Here is an 8,371-nt window from a genome sequence, read left to right on the forward strand (position 1 = left end):
GGTTCAACCCAGGAATGAAGGTTGGTTGAACACGCTGAAGAAAAATCAAGGTGTTTTACTGTATTAACAGGACAAAAGAGAAAAGCTACCCAGTCATTTCAATAAATGCAAGGAAAGCACTGGACGCAATCAACAGCTTTTCAGGAAACCAGGAAAAGAAAGGAATTTACTTCAACTTGGTAAAGTTAACAGTCAACATACATAATGATGAAAGACTGACCACTTGCCCTTTCTGTCAAAAACAACACAAGGATGTCCATTTGACTACTTGTATTCAACACTATACTGGAGTTTCTAGCCTTGCAATAAGGAAAGAAAAGTCATACACTTTTGAAAGGAAGAAGTAAAACAGTCTTTATTTGCAGATGACATGACTGTTTATGCAGAAAATGTTAAGGGATATCTACAAAACGCGGTTAGTACTAATAAGTGAATTTGGCAAGGTGACAGGGTACAAATTCAACATACAAAAGTCAATTGTATTTTTGTATAAATTGCATATTTTGTATCCATCTCCCCAGCAGGGAACAATTAGACAGAAATTAAAATATAGATATAACTGATATAAAATAAAGAAAGAAATAAACGTAATCAGTTATAGTAGCATCAAAAACATGAAATTCTTAGGGACAAATTTAACAAAATACATACAAGACTTATATACTGAAAAATGTAAAACATTGCCTAAAGACTATGAAAAAGCTCCTAAATAAGAGATACAAAAGATGTTAATGGCTTGGAAGATTCAGTGTTGTTAAATGCCAATTTCCCTCCAGGTAAATCTAATGATTCAGAGAAATGCCAGTCAAGATTCCAGCAGGCTTATTCCAGAAATTGATAAACTGATTAAAAAATTATACAGAAATGCAAACGATCTAGAATAGTCAAACCCATTTTGAAAGAGATGAACAAGGTGGAAAGACTAACGTTGCCTAATTTTGAGACTTATTATAAAGCTACAGTAATCAAGGCAGTGTTGTTTGTATGTAAAATATAGCTATATATAAATAAAGATATATATAAATCAATGGAACAAATAGATGCTTACATATATAGTAAGTTCATTTTCAACCAAGGTACCAAAGCAATTCAATAGGGGAAATATGGTATTTTCCAGAAATTCTGCAGAAAGAAGGGGGATTCATAGGAGGGAAAACTGACTCTTACCTCATATGATCCACAAAATTTAACTCAGAACACAGTCCTAAATGAAAATGTTAAAACTATAAAACTTCTAGAAGAAAACACAGGAGAAGTTTGGCTAGAAAGATGTCTTATACAGGACACAAAAAGCACAAATTATAAGAGAAAAAACCCCTGATAACTGGACTCCATCAAGTTTAAAAATATCTTCTCTTTGATACTTAAGAAAGCAAAACAGGAAGCCAGAAACAGAGAGGAAACATTCATAGTGCATATATCTGACAAAAGACTTTTACCCAGAATACACAAAGAAATTTTACAATTCAATAAGACCAACCAATTTAAAAGATAATATGCAAAAGATCTGAGCAGCTACTTCATGGAAGCTATAAGAATGGCTAATATGCACACAAAAAATGCTCAGTATCATTAGTCAGCAGGGAAATGTAATTAATAATCCAAATGAGATAACATTACACACCCACTAAAATGAGAAGACTGACATCATCAAAGATTGGTGAGGATGTGGAGCAACTGGAACTCTGGTGCACTGGAGGGGAGAATAGAAAAGGGTCCAATCGCTTGTCAGCTTATTGTAAAATCAGAGACACTTAGCATATAGATCCAGCAATTCTACTTCTGTGTATTTACCCGAAAGAAATAAAAACTATATCCATACAAAGGCTTGAAAAGAATTTTTCTAGAGTTTATAATAGCCCCAAATAGGAAACATCCAAAATATCCATCTGTCCATGGTGAATAAACAATGTAAAATACCTTACAATGGAATACTGCTCAAGCAAACAAACCAATGAGACAATAAAACAGATTAAGTTTTGAAGCACTCTGAGCAAAAGCAGCCAGAGGCAAAGGAGTACATACCATATGATTCCGTTTACATGAAACGAGAGCAGGTCAAAGGCAGATCGTTGTTGCTTGGGGTCAAGGTGGGAAGGACTGTTTGCAAAGAAGCAAGAAGGAACCTTCTGTGGAAGGGAACAGACATTTTTCTAAATCTTGATGGTGGCAGAGATACTGTAGTATATAAATTTGTCAAAAGCTCATCAAGTTGCATTCACTTACATGTAAATTACAATAAAGTTGATTTAGAACAATGGCATATAAGTTGGATAGGAGGAAACAGGATTAGAGTGCTCAAAGATTCTTGTGTTGTCCAGAAAGATACTCCTCCTATCCCCCAACCTCACAGGCCCCTGAGGCCAGATGGGAAGAGGTTGACCCCTAACAGAAAGGGTGAAAGCATGCAAACTCCTAAATCAGGTGCCTCGTAGCCCAGGAACGATCCTCTATGGGCTGGCTGCTTCCTGGGCAGGTGCAACCTCTGCTCACTGCAGGGCCAGGAGCCAAGTGCTTGCCTGTGCTAGGGCAGCCCTGCCACACCACAGCTGAGGCCATACCCCCTCCACAGGGCTCCTTCCTGCCCCACCTGATCAACCCTTGCACTGGACTTAGGTCAGGTGGGTGGGGAGTATGGGCCAAGATGGACTGGGCAGGACCTCCTTTTCCAGGTACGCACGAAGAAAAGAATCCAATGGCAGAACATCTGGTGCTGAGGTGTGGCCAGAAGCTGGGACTTAGGATCCAGGTTTCTCGGAAGCCTGACTGGTTGTTACCCACATGGATGATTTCACTTCTTTGCCTTGTATAATGTTATTCCAGCTGTTGCTAAGACTTCTGAGTGTTCCTATGTCCAAGTCCCAAGCCAGGAGTCTCACTTATGAGAACTGGGTGGGGGCTTGCCATTAGGAGTTTTTAAAGCCCTCCGGTGACCAGAACATACAGCCCAGGATGAGAACCACTGCGGAGTATACAGGGGTCCCTTGACATTAACATGCATAAGAAATACAGGGGCTGGTTGACTGAGTTAAGGGTTACGTTAGCTATTTGTCCTTTCAATAAATATTTGAGAACCTGTTACGTGCCAGACATTGATCAAGACACTCGGAGACAACAGTGAACAAGACACAAAGATTACTGCCCTCCTGGATTCCTGGAATCATTTGCATTCTAGTGGGGGAGGAGAATATAAAAAGCACAACAAGTAACATACTGTTGATACCAGCAAAGCTGGAGAGAGCAGGAAGGCTACGTCTCTATGCCTGTGGGATGCTAAAAATTTAGAAACTGGTCCCTCTGCTGGTGACATCTTAGCTGACCTGAAGGAGCATGTGGAAATCTGGGCCTGGAGCACCAGCAAAGGTCCCTGGGCTGGATGAGGGCACCTGGGTGGTCTGTGAAGAGCAGGACGGCACAATGCCACACCCTCGCAACGACTGTCTTCCTGAGATGGGAACCCACTGCAAGACGAGCAGGTGCGTGACTTGATCACTTTGTTGCAAAAAGACCACTTTAGGAGGCTGTGCTAGTAACGCAGAGACAGTGGTGGCTTCAAAGAGGGGACAGGAACAGTGGCTGGAGATTCACGACATCTTGAAGGCAGAGCTTATAACATTTACTGAGGAACCCAAAGCGTGACACGAGGAAGACAGGACTCAAGGAAAGGTGCCAAGGGTTTTGGTCTGAACATCTGGAAAAATGGAGTTCCAATTAACTGAACTGGAGCAGGTCTGCGAGAAATCACAGTTCAGTTCCAGGCATGTTAAATTATTCAACCAGAGGTTCTCATAGTGTGGCCTGGGGACCCCTGGGGTACCCTGAGACTCTTCCAGGGTTCTATGGTCAAAACTATTTTCCTACTGTTGCCAGAGGTGACACCAGATTCTTGCTCAAAACCTGCCAACTCCTCCCTTGAGCAGGAACTAACATATCTCTCTAAGTCACAGGGTCCCAAGACAAAGGAACGAAGAAACAGACAAAAACCGGCTAGAACCAGCTAGAACCAAGATGGCAACGAATCTGACCCTCAACAGACCCGGAGTCTCATCTACGCTGTTTTTACTACATCAGCTACTAGGTGACATACCTAACAGCGGCCGTGACCGGAAGTTGCTGACCAAAAAAGGACAGAAAGAGGGTGGCATCCCATCCCAGGGAAACCCCGCCCCTTCCCCCAGAAGAACAGTGCAGATGCCTCCCCAGCATCAGCCTCGCTCCTCCCCGCACCGTCCTTGTTCTTTAAAATCAAATCCCTCTCGCCACACGAGCGTGAGTGAGAGGTTGACCTGTGAACTGAATTCCCACTTCTCCATTCTTTGGCCATTGAATAAAGGTTGCATTGCACTGATCTCAGCTTCAGTTTTGTTTTTGGCTGTGTGAACCCTAACGGAAAAGAACCTTCCCTGCCAAGGCAGAGGGTCTTGGCTGGGCTAGGACCAGAGTAGGGGGCCATAGGACCTAATTTGTTAACACTGAGGTCATCTGCCTTTTTCGTTCTTATTCTCTCACGAGTATACAGTATTTTCTAGAGGCTTCATGACATGACGACAGCATCAGTCTAACAGTTAATGGAATGTGGGTTTCCCTATCGTTTTTAAAATATAATTTCTAATATACAATTAATAAATATAACCCACATAAACAAAATCTGAGTCCTCAGCAATTTAAGAGGGTAAGGAAGTTCCTAGACCAAAGAGTTTGAGAACAACTGTATCAGACACTCAGACACATCTGACTGTAGGAGGCCAGGGCTGGAGATGTAAACGGGCAGCATTTTCACAGAAATGAGTTATGAGACTGAATGGAATTACCGAGGGAGGAAGAGTAGAAAGAAACCCTTTTCTTACTGATTCTCAGAGACCCTGCTTCTGAGCCTGGAGGCACTCCAACCTTCTCAAGTTAGGGAGACCAGGAAGAACCGGCAAGAGATTGAGAACCCCGGGAGGCAGGAGGGGGGTCTCAGACAGACGCTGCGGTCTGGAGCTCCCACGGGACTTCGGCCGCAGGCAGCACAGGGTGCTGGGAGGGGCAGCGTGACCTGGAGCAGAGAGCTACCACCTTGCTACAAGGCAGCAGCACGTGGACTCTCCACTGACGTCATCACTCCAGAATTGTAACATTTCTCTCTTTTTCACCCTGGATTTTTAAACGATTTAACTGGGTTGGAATGATGAATGCAAACAGACCGAAACCCAGCCCTGGGAATACTGTATCTGAAAGACAATATTATGGCTACATAAAAGAATTAAACCTTAAAAATCCACAAACCTCTGAAGATTCATATCATAGCATCAGGCTGAAACTGATGTTGAAACAGACTTTCTATTCAACCCAGAGAGAACAAAGACACTATTTCCCGACAGAAATTCCAGAATCCTCAAGCAAGACTTCTATGAGCTCTAAGGAACAGCGTGTAAAACTAACAGAAAGCTTCAATGAGGGGCACCTTTTTGGAGTTTTGAGGGGAAACAAAACCCGTGTACCCAGAGAAAACCAGGCAGATCACCCGCTGTAATGCCCTCAAGGAGCCACCCCAACAAACTGCTTCATCCCCGGAGGAACTGCCGGGTTTGATGGGTCAGACCAGGCCCTGAGAAGGGAGAGCCTGAAGTGTCCTTAATGCTCAGGCCTTCAGAGGTAGAGCTCGGGTGTGCTTATTTCTCTTTTAAGGAAGAAACCTGGATTTCAGAGTTTTGGCTTTGTTCTTTGGAAGCACTGCAATCAATTCCCTTACAGGTGCTCGGTTGTACTTGTCCCTCTAGGGACCAGGGCAACTCCTACTTCCATCACAAGCTGACTTACTGTTAAACAAGCAGAGAAGACACCCAGTCGGCGTCCACTGGGTTCACTCGTCTGTTCCATCTTCTGGTTTTACCACCGAAGTTTTCTTTGGGGAACCATTCCTCTACCCACTTCTAGATGGGCCTCATCTGACCCAACAGCTATTAAGTCCCTCTCAGGGCAGTGTGTCCCTCAGGTTCAAGGATGTGTAGACAGCCTGAGTTCTGCTGCAACCACTGTGGACGAGGTGTTCCTTTCATTGCAGTGAGACTGAGACATGAACCTAGGCTTTGTGACCATCTTTGTAATCCTATCTGGTTAGAACCAACCCAGAAGGAAGCAGGGCAAGACACAGGTCCCCGACAGCATCCCACCAGCTATAGGTTCTACACACCTGCTCAACCGGCGTTTGCCCACATTCCCGGACAAACCACCTGGGATATGTTTAATAGTTCACCTGGCCTCTCCCCCACAAGTTCTGATTCCTGGATCTATCTGGTCTGGAGCCCAGTAGTCTATGTTATTTCAAAGCAAAGAAGGTCACGTTTAACATTCCATTTGGGAACCACTGCCTAGGATGACTTGAGAAAGCCAGTCAATAACCCTTTTTGGCTTAAATTAATTTGAGGCTTTTTTGGTCCCTTGCAAAACAAAGTCTTTATGATATAGTGAGGGTCTTTTGAATACTGCAACTTTCCCGGAATTACCACATTTATCAATTTTTCATAGTTTTAAAGATATGAAAGCCTTTCAACTTTAAAGGATAGTTTAAAACCTGCCAAGTATGAGACTTTAATAGCCTAAGTTACTGACTAGCCCTAAAAACCCATAAATAAAAGATGCCCCAAATCCATCTTTTACAGTTGTATAATTAGACTTCCTTATGTTCCTTAATACTGTGACAACATTTAGCAACTTTCATCGATTTTATTGTCTTTATCTGGCATTCTTCTGAAACGTCACAATCTCCTGTGTTTCACTCCTGCTAACGTCTAGAAATCAAACAGGTTAAGGAACTGGGGCTAACAGCCAAAAACAATGTTAGCAACAGTTATTAGCTCAAAGAACTAAAGGGAAAATAAATGGCTTTCATTCATAATATGTTAATAAGGCTAAATCCAAAAGGCAGTTATTTGATAAGAACAAGCACAATAATGGTAAGACAAGTAACTTTACTGAATGGCATTAGTTGAAATGATAGTTCCTGTAGCTTGTGTACGATCATTAAGGTTTACACTCATTACACTTGCAAGCAATGCTTGAAGGTGTTCTCATGGCATACAATCACTCATTAACTTCGAGCCTGCTCTTTGCAAAATTCCCTGAAACGTCCTACAAGTGTGTAGATGTGAATTATTACAATTATCAACTTCACAAAGACACAGACTTCTTAGTCTGCGTTTTCTTACAGGTTCAGGATTTCCAGTCGTACACCGCTCATTGTGAGGGTGCAGCATTGCCCGACAGTGTTGCTCTGAAGTTCGTACGTAACACAAATTTAGCTTTTAAAGATGGAGTTGTGTCCTTTGAGTGTACTCTCCAGCAGTTTTAAAAAATATAATAAATGGAAAGAAAATGCATATGCTTTCAGTAAAAACAAAAACTACACTGTTATATTCAAATAAGATGACAATCACTGCAATTTTATTTTATACCAAATGGAATGGTGTCCCAGTTGCAAAAAAAAAAAGTACTGTTTATATAGACTACTGGCCTCTTTTATTAAGGAGTCTTAAAATGTATCTTTGGACAGAAACTTTTAAAACTTTCAACTATCTTCTTTTTTAACCCCCATAACACCTAGCCCCCAAAATGAAATAAAAATAAGCCTATTTCTCCACAGTCTCACACCTTTCCTATACCTTGTATAGGTTATTTAATGGCAGCTTCTTCTTTAAAATGAGATCATCAGACGCTCAAATAAAATACTATCTTACGACTGTACTGAGCCTCCACTTTATGCCTTTTCTCTCCTTTAAATTCAAAATAAATATTTCAAAAATAAGGTTAATATAGGGCTTCCCTGGCGATGCAGTTGAGAGTCCGCCTGCCGATGCAGGGGACGCGGGTTTGTGCCCCGGTCCGGGAAGAGCCCACGTGCCGTGGAGCGGCTGGGCCCGTGAGCCATGGCCGCTGAGCCTGCGCGTCCGGAGCCTGTGCTCCGCAACGGGAGAGGCCACAGCAGTGAGAGGCCCGCGTACCGCAAAAAAAAAAAAAAAAATAAGGTTAATATAGACTTACAAGTAGGACTTGCTCACTCCTGAAAGCACTTTCAAGTAAATCCCAACTTTTCCAATACTTTAAGAGTCTGTTTATAATACAAAGCACCTTATCCATGTTTTTTTTCAAAACAAAAAATCCTCACAACCTATTTATGAGAATCAAACAAGATAAAATATAAAATCCTAATTTTTACCTATAAAATAAGTCAGTTAGTAGCACTGTTAGAAATAAGACTCTAGATCTCCTAAATTCCTTCCCAAGTTTCACCTGGAAAGATAACAGTTAAAAACTAAAAGCTTCAAAAATCGCCAAGTTGTAATTTCACAAAGAAGACAAACCGCTGCATCCTGTCTTCTTGTCCTGCAGG

This window comes from Mesoplodon densirostris, chromosome 15 (genome assembly GCF_025265405.1).
Source record: "Mesoplodon densirostris isolate mMesDen1 chromosome 15, mMesDen1 primary haplotype, whole genome shotgun sequence".
NCBI lineage: Eukaryota > Metazoa > Chordata > Mammalia > Artiodactyla > Ziphiidae > Mesoplodon > Mesoplodon densirostris.